The following is a 12,470-nucleotide window of genomic DNA, read 5'->3' on the forward strand; positions in this document are numbered from 1 at the left end:
ACTCAGGAGTATAACACTTGGAGTGACACTGCCTCGGACACATCATCAGAAGGCTTTATGTCTGACCCATCACATGCCAGAAAGCAGTCTCCTCCAGAAGATTTCACTTTCACCACTTTTGTACAGGAGATGGCGGACTCCATCCCCTTTAAATTAGAAACAGAGCAGGTCACCAGGCAACAAACCTTGGAGGTACTCCAGTTTGTCGACCCTCCAAAACAAGTTGTGGCTATTCCAATACATGATGTTCTTTTACAATTGCAACATCGTCTCTGGGAACATCCCTGCTCTGTCCCAGCAGTAAACAAGTGGATGGACAGTACTTATCTAGTACAATCCACTCCTGGATACCAGAAACCACAACTTCCTCACCACTCAGTGGTTGTGGAATCAGCACAAAAGCGGTCAAGAAGAACACTAATACATTCATCAAACCCCCCAGGAAAAGACCATAGATTTCTGGATTCCCTGGGTCGTAAAGTCTTCCAAGGGGCCATGTTGAACTCTAGGATTTCTGCCTATCACCTATACATGACCCAATATCAAAGAAATCTATGGAAACAAATTCAAGAATTTGTCCCATCTCTCCCTACTCAATATCAGGAGGCTGCCCAGGCCATCATCCACAAGGGTTTGGTAGGCTGGAAAACGAAGTCAGGGCAGCCAATGATGGCTTCGAGACTGCTTCAAGGGTGGCTGCATCAGGCATCAGTGCAAGAAGATGAGCATGGCTCAAGGCCTCAGACCTTAGGCCGGAGGTCCAGGATAAATTGGTGGATCTCCCCTGCCAGGGAGACAACCTCTTCGGATCTAAAGTCCAAGATGCTGTGTGTCAGTTAAAAGAACACACGGGAAACACTCAAACAGTTGTCTTTCCTCCCACAGGATCCCCCTATGCACACTAGGCGTAGGCCTCAAAGGAAGGACACCACAAGACCTTTTTACAGGCAGCGGGGGTATTACCCTCCTTCATCTCAACCCAGGCCTTCCAGGACACAACAAAGGCCGCAACCACGACAGCAGAGACCATCTAGGCCTCAGCCTGCTCCACAAACAACCACTACTGCTGGTTTTTGAAATCTTATCCAGAGAACTCAGTCTTTTCTCAAATCCTCACCCAGAACTCCCAGTGGGAGGCCAGATATCCCAATTTTACAACAATTGGATACCATTAACAACAGACCAATGGGTCCTATCAATAATATCTCGAGGATACCAACTCAATTTCCTCTCACTTCCCACAGATTTTCCGCCAAGTCAACTTCAGCTCAGCGAAAATCACATGCTTCAGTTAGAAGTAGAATTATCCACCCTTCTGAAAGCCAGGGCGGTAGAGCCGGTGCCCTGGTCTCAGAGAGGCAGAGGATTCTATTTCCGTTATTTCCTCATTCGAAAGAAAACCGGAGGCCTTCGTCCCATCCTAGACCTCAGAAATCTCAACAAATTTCTGAAGAAAGAAAAGTTCAGGATGGTTTTTCTAGGCACCATGCTTCCACTTCTTCAAACAGGAGATTGGCTTTGTTCTCTGGATCTTCAAGACACTTACGCTCACATCCCAATATTCCCTCCTCATCGCAAGTATCTGCGCTTCATGGTGGGTCATCAACATTTCCAATACAGAGTACTGCCATTTGGACTTGCCTCTGCTCCCAGAGTATTCACCAAATGTCTGGCAGTAATAGCATCACACTTGCACAAGGAAAGTGTCGATGTCTTTCCATATCTAGACGACTGGCTCATCAGAAGTCAATCTCAACAGGGAGCAATAGCTTCCCTCAACCGAACAATTGCTCTACTTCATTCCATGGGCTTTCTCATCAATTATCAAAAGTCCCATCTCACACCGTCACACCTCCTTCAATTCATAGGGGTAGAATTGAACACCATACTCTCAAAGGCCTTTCTACCTGACTATCGAGCAGAAACGCTTTCCTTATTGGCAAAATCAATTCACTCAAAGAAACAAGCAACAGCTCATCAGTTTCTAGCCTTACTAGGCCACATGGCCTCTACAGTTCACGTCACTCCTATAGCAAGGCTCGCCATGAGAGTTACCCAATGGACATTAAGATCTCAATGGATCCAAGCCATCCAACCACTGCATTCTCCAATTCAAGTAACCCACCAACTACGTTCCTCCCTGCTCTGGTGGATGAACAAGAACAATTTGCGTAAGGGCCAACCCTTCCAACAACCAGTCCCGCAGATAACGTTAACTACAGATGCATCCACCTTGGGTTGGGGAGCTCACATACACAACCTCCAAACCCAAGGTACATGGACAAAACTTGAAGCAACATTTCAAATCAATTTCCTAGAGCTTCGAGCTATACGTTATGCGCTGCATGCATTCAAGGACTGCCTTTCACACAAGACTGTTCTCATACAAACAGACAACACAGTTGCCATGTGATACATAAACAAACAAGGAGGTACGGGCTCGTATCTCCTTTGTCAAGAAGCCGCACAGATTTGGGGCTGGGCCCTGAACCATTCAATGTTTCTCCGGGCCACTTATTTGGCAGGCATTCACAATGTAGTGGCAGATCGACTCAGTCGGCAGTTCCAACCACACGAATGGTCCCTGGATCCCGCAGTAGCGACCAGGATATTTCAATGTTGGGGACAACCAACAATGGATCTCTATGTGTCACATCTGAATCACAAAGTGGACAAATTCTGTTCTCTACACAAACAGAAGAACCAGCCAGCCAAGGACGCTTTTGCTCGCCCTTGGAACTCAGGCCTTCTATATGCGTATCCTCCGATACCGCTCATAACCAAAACTCTAGTGAAGCTACAACAGGACAAGGGGTCCATGATACTCATAGCCCCGTATTGGCCTCGACAAGTATGGTTTCCCACACTTCTAGACCTCTCGATCACGGATCCCATTCGCCTGGGAGTAGCTCCCACTCTCATAACTCAGGATCAGGGCCGGTTGCGCCATCCCAACCTTCAATCCTTATCCCTGACAGCATGGATGTTGAAAGCTTGATCTTACAACCACTCAATCTTTCAACCAATGTATCTCAAGTGCTTATAGCTTCACGTAAACCTTCCACACGAAAGAATTATTCTTCGAAATGGAAAAGATTCACTTTGTGATGCAGGCAGAAAAAAATTGATCCTTTTGCTTGCCCCACTACTTTTCTTCTAGACTACTTATACCATCTTTCAGAATCTGGTCTCCAGACTTCATCTGTAAGAGTAAACTTAAGTGCAATCTCTGCTTACCATAACAAGACGAGAGATGCACCAGTCTCCACACAACCTCTTGTCAGTTTTATGAGAGGTTTAATTCAACTTAAACCACCAATTCGGCCTCCAGTCACAGAATGGGACCTGAATCTGGTCTTAACAAGGCTCATGCATTCTCCTTTCGAACCCATAGATTCCTGTGATCTTAAATTTCTAACATGGAAGACTATCTTCTTCATAGCCATTTCATGGGCTAGAAGGGTTAATGAGTTACAAGCACTTGTCACGTACTCACCCTATACAAAATTCCTACATGACAGAGTGGTTCTCCATACACATCTGAAATTCCTTCCCAAAGTAGTTACGGAATTCCACTTGAACCAATCCATAGTTTTACCCACATTATTTCCAAGGCCTCATTCACACCAAGGAGAACAAGCTTTTACATACCTTGGACTGTAAGCATGCACTATCCTTTTACTTAAACCGCACTGCAGTCCATAGGAAATCCAATCAACTTTTTGTTTCTTATGATCCAAACAAACCGGGTAAAGCAGTGGGTAAACATACTCTATCCAATTGGCTAGCAGATTGCATACAGTTTTGCTATGAAAAAGCAGGCCTTCCTCTCCAAGGGCGAGTAAAGGCACATTCAGTAAGGGCAATGTCAACTTCAATAGCACACTATCGTTCAGTGCCAATCCTTGACATATGTAAAGCAGCAACATGGAGTTCTCTTCACACCTTTGCAGCTCATTACTGTTTGGACAAAGGATGACAAGATTCAGCCTATGGACAATCTGTCTTAAAGAACTTGTTTCCAGTTTAATCCCAACTCCTCCTACAACCAACCTGCTGTGATTTTCGGCTGACTCATTTCCAACAACAATACTTCACTGTTGCTTCAATGCACAATGACTCAGCCTCTAGCTTGCTAATCACCCACATGTGAGGACTAGCATCTTGCTTGTCCTGGGATAAAGCAAAATTGCTTACCTTGTAATAGGTGTTATCCCAGGACAGAAGGATGTAGTCCTCACGAAACCCACCTGCCACCCCACGGAGTTGGGTCTCATACCTTTTATTATTTTATTTTTTGCTAAAGCTTATTGCTGCACTACAAGACTAGAGTGAGACTCCTGTGGCAGAGAATATCATGGCATGCTGGGCATGTTCAGTGGTCTAACAGTGCCAGTCAAAAGTTTCTAGAAACTTTGACAGAAGTTTTCCCGCAATAGGGCTCCATCAGTGACGTCACCCATATGTGAGGACTACATCCTGCTGTCCTGGGATAACACCTATTCAGGGGCCATTTGCATGCCCATAAAACTGCAAATCCACCCAAAAAAAGATGGTGAAAAATCCAGTGGTCTGTGCACTGGATAGGGGGCTGAGGTTTGAACTCCTTATCTTCCTCCTACCCACCCAAGTTAAAAAAAAAAAAATTATTAGTAGCAGAGGACAATTCTCCCCCATGTTAAACTTTGGGCTCGAGCACAAACTTTCTCCTTCCCACTGCCCAAGCTTAAAAAAAAAAAAAAAGCAACCAGAACACCTAAGTTATCTCATGACATCCCAATCTCAGCCAGAGAAGATGAGCTTACCTCCTCCCAGTGCAGCTCCCTGCTATAACTGAGTTAATTTATTCACTTTAGTGATTGTTTTTTTTCACTGATAAATGACAATCCTCAAGTTCTGAATGGATCGATATAGTATATCTGGATTTTCAGAAGGTGTTTGACAAAGTCCCTCATGAGATACTCCTCAGGAAATTAAAAAGTCATGGGATAGGAGGCAATGGCCTACTATGGATTGAAAACTAATTAAAAGGTAGGAAACAGAGTGCAGGATCCATTTTCTCAATGGAGAAAGGTAAATAGTGGAGTGTCCAAAGGATCTGTATTGGGACTGATGCTTTTGAACATATTTATAAATGATCTGGATAAGGGAACAGCAAATTAAGGGGGTCATTTTCAAAAGCGATCGGTAGTGTTATTCGGTGCGAAAGCCGGCAGCCAGTGCACTGCAGTGGTGTGATGGCTGCCGGCTTTCGCAGGCCCGCCCCCCACCCCCATTACCGCCGGATTTTCTAAGGTCTGCCACCTTAGAAAATCCAGGCCTAAGTGATCAAATCTGCAGATGGCACAAAATTATTCCAAGTTGTTAAATCACAAGCAGATTAAGAGAAATTGCAGGTGACTTTGAGAGATTGGAAGGCTATGTATATAAATGGTAGATGCAATTTAACGTGGACAAGTACAATGAGATGTACATAGGAAAAATAATTCAAACTACACTTATGCTATATTAAGTTATATATTAGGAGTCACCACCCATGGAAAAGAGCTAGGCATCAATGTGAAGAATACTTTGAAATTGTTGACTCGGTATATGGTGGCATTCAAAAAAGCAAAAAGAATGTTAGGAATTATTAAGAAAGGAATGGAGAAGAAAATGGAGAATATAATACCTCTTTAATGCTTCATAATGTGAATGCACTTGGAGTACTATGTGCAATTCTGGTTATTACATCTCAAAAGAGATATAGTAGAACTAGAAAAGGTACAGAGAAGGGCAAACAAAATTATAAAGGGAACAGAATGGCTCCTCTGTGAGGAAAGGTTAAAGATGTTAAGGCTGTTCAGCATGGAGAAGAGACAAATGAGGGAAGATACAATAGAGATTTATAAGTGTTTAAAGATTTGTTTGAGTGTTTTAGGTTTTGTTAGATTTGATATGTCTGGCAATCAAGAAGCTTGCTTCAATGCCTCTTCTGTTTTCTTGTTGTGGACTTCTGTTGGTTTGTGAAGATCCCAGGGAATTTGGAGGGCCAAAGGAGTTCCATAATGAGAGAACTGAAGAGGTATTAGAAGTAAATGACCTTACAAATGTTTTGTCTTATATGATGGTGACACAATAGTTAAATGCATTCCAGGATCCTCAGCAAGTAGAAATGCAAATCAGATAGTCCAAGTCATTGAAGATGAAAGTAGGAACTTTGATATCAGTATTATCATCCATCTGGGAATATAAGACAAATAATGTTAAAAAAGCTATTAGTTGCTTATATACAGAGCAAAGCGGTATTTGGCTTGTGAGCGAGTGTGAACCTAAAACGGTCATTCCACAAAACAAGCAATACCAGACGTTAGATTATCAGCTCAAAATTGCAAATCCCTATTTGTGTTTGTTGGTACCTGAGATCTGCACAGCTAAGCTTAAAAATATAAATTAATCTGTTTAGTAATCTCAACTGTTAATTCCCTCCCACCCCTGCATTTACTTTCTTATATAGTTTTCCCTGGACTCCCAGATAATTAGCTTCAATTACTTCATCTCCATTTACATAGTAATTTCTTAAGGATTAGATAATAACTTTAACAATCATATGGATTGTAATAATTGGTTTTCTTATTCTACCTATTAATCTTTACTGGATAATTTTGATACTTTTAGTTTTTACTTCAAATACCTACTAAAAATCTGGGCTAGTTCCTAAATGTTAACTTTCCTTACCTTATCTGTATTATTCTAGAGAATCTGTGATAATTTAATAATGTCTCTCATTCAGTGCAACAACTGTAGTGCTTATGTCCCAAGACCTATCATTTGAAGAATCAAAGGTTGCCCCTTTTGCCTTCAGCTGTCTGCAATTAAAATGGAGTTGCTTCATCTAAGCGGGGAATTGTCCAGGTTTCAAATAACCTCTCTTTCCTCGAACAGTCCAGTAACTCTCTCCCATCTCCCACAGATGTTACAGAATCCCAGGAAAAAATGGTTTAGAGTGGACACTGGTAGAACAAGACATGTGACAGACACCCATCTTCCCCAACTTTACAGCATCCTCTGCAGCAACCACCACTCCTGCAGAGATGATGGACACACGGGATCCAAAAACCCAGGAACATGTGGATAACAGTGGGCTCTGGCAGAATAAGGCCTGTGATGAAGAGAGACACTCTCCCCAAAGTTACCCCTACATAATGCATTTTCTGCATTGAAGAATGAAGAAACCTCAGCAATAGATTTTGAAGTGATTTCTAAAAGTGGTGTCACCCAATGCACCCAGAAGCTCTTCAACAGAATCAAATGTCATCAAAGGAACCAATTTGGGAGCACTTTTTGATGGTGACAAAATAGTTAAATGCATCCCAGGATCCTCAGCAAGTAGAAATGCAAACCAGATAGTCCAAGTCATTGAAGTTGACAGTAGACTTTGTTATCATCCATCTGGGAACCAATGACCTCAATAGAAATGGAATCCATGTAGCACAAACAGAGTTCCAAAATCTAGGGAAGATAAGACAAACTGCAAAGAATATTGTCTTTTCGGAAGTATTGCCTGTTCATGGAAAGGAAAATGAGAAGATACGCCATATAAATAATTTAAATTCCTGGCTCAAAACTTTGGATACATTGGAGGCTGGGGTCGTGTACGGAGATGTAAAAGGCTATATGGTAAGGATGGCCTACATTTGTCCATAGCAGGAAGGAGGATGCTAAGGGAAAAATTCAGATCATATATTTTAAGGCATTTAAACTAAAGAATAGGGGTGGCAGGAAATGGCCAATGAAATTGGCATGTCACCCTCAAGCAATACAGGACATGGAAGGAGAAAATAATAAAATCAATCAGTCCAAAAAAACCCAGAAAAGGTAACTAGGAATTGCTACAAATCAAGGGAGAAAAATTGGAAAGCTATTACTACAAATGCTCATAGTTTGGGCAATAAAATCTCTGACCTGTAGGCCCTAATGGTGGAGGCGGACTTGGACATTGTTGCTATTACAGAGACATGGTTCACAGATTCTCATGATTGGGATACAGCCATACAGGGCTATAACTTAAGGAAGGACAGAGGAAGAGGTTGGAGTAGCTCTTTATGTCAAAAACAATATCCAAGTTACTGGACTGCAAGGAATGTGGGGTAGGGAAGAAGCATTATGAGTCGTCCTAAAAAAAAAGATGATGGTGCATCTATTTTTACTGGTGTGGTTTACAGGCCTCCGGCTCAAACAGAAGAACTAGACAGATCTGGTCAAAAACATTCAAAAGGTGGGAAAGAAGGGAGAAATGTTGATTGAGACTTTAATATGCTGGACGGAGACTGGAAAATCCCTTCTGCGGAATCAACCAGAAATAGATAGTGGATGCCCTGCAAGGAGCTTTCTTCAAACAAATGGTAAAGGAACCCACGAGAAAGGGAGTTATACTCGACCTAGTGCTCACAAGGATAATGTCTTGAATGTCCAGATAGGTGCCCACCTATCTGGACATCATCAAACAGTATGGTTTGACATCACAAATAGGATACGGTGAAGTCACACAAAGAGCCAAGTTTTGATTTTCAAAAATCAGACATTGTTGAAATGGGGACATACCTGGAGGTAGTACTAGAAGCTGGAGAAAATAGAAGTACACCAACAATGGACCAAACTAAAGGGAGCAATCACAAAAACAAGAAATCTGTATGTTACACAAGTAAGAGAAATAAGAAACCGATCTGGTTGTCAAAAGAAAGGTGGCTGACATAATAAAAGCAAAAATAGCATTCAAGAATTATAAAGGATCCCAAACAGAAGAACACAGTGAACAATACCTGGTAAAACTTAGGGAGACGAAGAAATTAATCAAGAAAGCAAAAAGTCAGGTGGAAGAAAAGATTGCCAAAGAGGTAAAGCAAGGTAACAAAACATTCTTCAGGTAATCAGGGAAAGGAGAAAGGTCCAAAGAGGTATGGTGAAATTGAAAGGTGACTAGGATCCATATGTGGAGAGAAGAGAACGAAATGCGGAAATATTAACTAAATACATCAGTTTAGTGTTCACTAAAGAAGACCCTGGGGAAGGACTAGTTAACAAGGCTGGGGAAAGGGGTGGAGCTGTTATGAATTCCGGCCGCGGCAAGCCGCGACCGGGACTTACCGCCATCCCCAGGGGCCGGTTGGACAGCCGGCACTGAGGCGGATCGTTTAGGCTCCTCAGCGGCAGCAGCAGCTGCCTTTCCAAAATGGCCACGGTGTTTCTCCCCGCGCGGCTTAGCCACGCCCCCTGACTTCTGCTAGGGCCGCGCGGGCGGCTCTGGCCCTAAATTTAAAGGAACACTCACAGGATGTGAGCTGGTTCCTTCCTGCGGCTATCCTATTGGCTGGGGACTATTTAAGCAAGGTCTGGACCTTCAGACCTTGCCTTGACTTCTTGGCTCCTGGGTTAGTTCTGTTCCTGGTTCCTGATTGTCTTCCTGTGTTGGTTTCCGGTCCGGCTGACGTTTCCTCTGGTTCCTCGATCCCTGGCTTGGCGACGTACCTTCTCTGGCTCTTGATTCCAGGACTGGCTGCGGACATCTCTGGCTCTCGACCCCTGGACTGGCTGCGGACTTCTCTGGCTCTTGATTCCTGGACTGGCTGCGGACATCTCTGGCTCTCGACCCCTGGACTGGCTGCGGACATCTCTGGCTCTCGACCCTGGACTGGCTGCGGACATTTCTGGCTCATGATTACTGGATTGAACTTTGTAAGAGATCCTCGGGGTTGGCTCCTCGACCCGCTGAAGGCGTCAGCTATTGTTGTCTCGACCCGCTGGAGGCGCCAGCATCTGGATTACACGACCAGCAGGAGGCGCCTGCATCCAGATCTTCTTCATTCCTACCTGCAACTCCGAGGATCGGCCTCGCCTACCGACGGTGGCCTAATCAGTCAACGTCGGATCAAGGGTCCACTTCTCTGAGCATAACAGGAGCAGATGAAACTCTGTTTACAGAAGAGAATGTATGGGAAGAGCTAGGAAAACTGAAAGTGGACAAAGCCATGAGGCCTGATGAGGTTCATTCCAGGATACTGAGGGAGCTCAGAGATGTGCTGGCAGATCCGCTATGTGACCTGTTTAATAGATCCTTGGAAACGGGAGTGGTGCCGAGTGATTGGAAAACAGCGATGGTGGTCCCACTTCACAAGTGTTATAATTAGTGAGGTTTGGGTGGACCCTTGGACACTGTGGCAGCTGACCACGCCCATGGGGGGAAGTCCCGTAAGAGGCCACAGGTCAGGCTCAGCTCTTGGACACAAACACAGATTTATCTTTATTTAGACAGTTTGAGAAGCCACCAGAGGTGGCAGTAGTGAGAAGATGTAGCCCGACTGGACTAGTATTCCCCAAGTGCTGGAACAGCGGTTTCTCCGGTAGCAGTGCTGTAGTGGAGAGAACTGAGAGAATGAGTACAATAGAACATACACAGAATCCCAAATATGGAGAAGCCCCGAAATAGGGAGAGCTGGCCCTCGAGGAGTGAGTACAGATCCCTGGGAGCAGGGAGATTCGTTGGCAAATTACTCATACAGCAGTTCCACGTAAGAGATGGCACTGGCGCTGGAACGGAGGCAGGCCCTCGAGGAGCGAGTACCTGGTTCCAGGGAGACAGTTCTGAGGAGTGGATGATAGTAGTACTCACTGATGGTGTCTGTAGCGAATTCTTCCAAGTAGAAGAGGAGATAGATGCAGGCAGCGGATCAGGGAACATGGGCCCTCGAGGAGCGAGTACGCTATTAGCAGAAAATGTCCAATGGAAGTTGGAGAGGCAGAGTAGATGGGTACGGAGAGTGAATCCCATCCATAAGAATCCCCTTGCTAACTCAACGGCTAGCAATAAACTGTAGGCTTAAATATCCAGGCAGAATGACATCATCACAGGGGGACGCCCCTGAGGAACGCGCCAATGAAGAAATAAGAATGAGGGCCGCGCGGCGTGCGCGCCCTAAGGTACCTGTAGAACATGGCGGGAGGCAGTGCCCAAGCCATGTTGAGAGGAGAGGACGGCAGGCGGACTCCACGGCAGCCAGGCGTCCGTGAAGAGCAGGAGGAGCCGCAATAAAGGAAAGGTAGATGGAGTGAAGCCGTCGGAAAGTGTCTGTCGCAACAACAAGAGTGGTAGCAGAGAGGAGACTGGAAACTACAGGCCAGTTAGCCTCACCTCAGTGGTGGGGAAATTAATGGAGATTCTGTTGAAGGAAAGGATAGTTAACTATCTTCAATCTAATGGGTTGCTTGATCCGAGACAGCATGGATTCACCAGGGGAAGGTCCTGTCAGACGAATCTAATTGATATTTTTGATTCAGTGACTAGAAAATTGGATCATGGAAGAGCGCTCTGTAATTTACTTGGATTTTAGTAAAGCTTTTGATAGGGTCTCACGTAGGAGACTCATGAATAAAATGAGAAGCTTGGAAATGAGCGCCTAAGTGGTGGCATGGATCACAAACTGATTGATGGATAGAAAGCCGCTTGTAATGGTAAATGGAACCTGCTCTGAAGAGAAAACAGTGTTAAGTGGAGTGCCACAAGGATTGGTGTTGGGACCAGTTCTGTTCAGTATCTTTGTGAGCAACATTGCGGAAGGGATAGAAGGTAAAATTTGTTTATTTGTGGATGATACTAAGACCTGCAACAGAGTGGACATGCCGGAAGGAGTAGAGAGGGTGAGACATGATTTAAGGAAGCTTGAACTGTGGGTGAAGATAAGGTAGGTGGGATTCAGTGCCAAGAAGTGCAGAGTCATGCATCTGGGGTGTAGTAATCCAAAAGAGTTGTATGTGATGGGAGATGTAGGGCTATTGTGCACGGAACAAGAGAGAGACATTGGGGTGATAGTGTCTAGCGAACTGAAGACGAAGCAATGTGACAAGACGATAACTAAAGCCAGAAGAATGCTGGGCTGCATTGAGAGAGCTTTAACCAATAAGAAAAAGGTGATAATCCCCTTGTACAGGTCCTTGGTGAGGCCTCACCTGGAGTACCATGTTCAGTTCTGGAAACCATATCTCAAAAGGGACAGAGACAGGATGGAGGCGGGCCAGAGAAGGGTGACCAAAATGGCGATGGGTCTCCATCAAGTGACTTATGAGGAGAGGTTGAAGGTCCAAAATATGTACACCCTGGAGGAGAGGAAGTGTAGGGGGGGCGGGGAGGGGGAATATGATACAGACCTTTAGTTACCTGAAAGTTTTTAATGATGCACAATCAACGACAAACTTTTTCCGTTGCAAAGAAATCTGTAGAGCTAGAGGTCATGAAATTAAACTCCAGGGAGGATGACTCAGAACCAATGTCAGGAAATATTTCTTCACAGAAAGGGTGGTGGATGCCTGGAATGCCCTTCCAGAGGAAGTGGTGAAGACAAGAACAGGAAAAGATTTCAAAGGGGCATGGGATAAACACTGTGGATCCCTTAAGCCTAGAGAATGTGAATGAAGAAAAGAGTGCATTGGAGTAACTT

This window comes from Rhinatrema bivittatum, chromosome 6 (genome assembly GCF_901001135.1).
Source record: "Rhinatrema bivittatum chromosome 6, aRhiBiv1.1, whole genome shotgun sequence".
NCBI classification, from domain to species: domain Eukaryota; kingdom Metazoa; phylum Chordata; class Amphibia; order Gymnophiona; family Rhinatrematidae; genus Rhinatrema; species Rhinatrema bivittatum.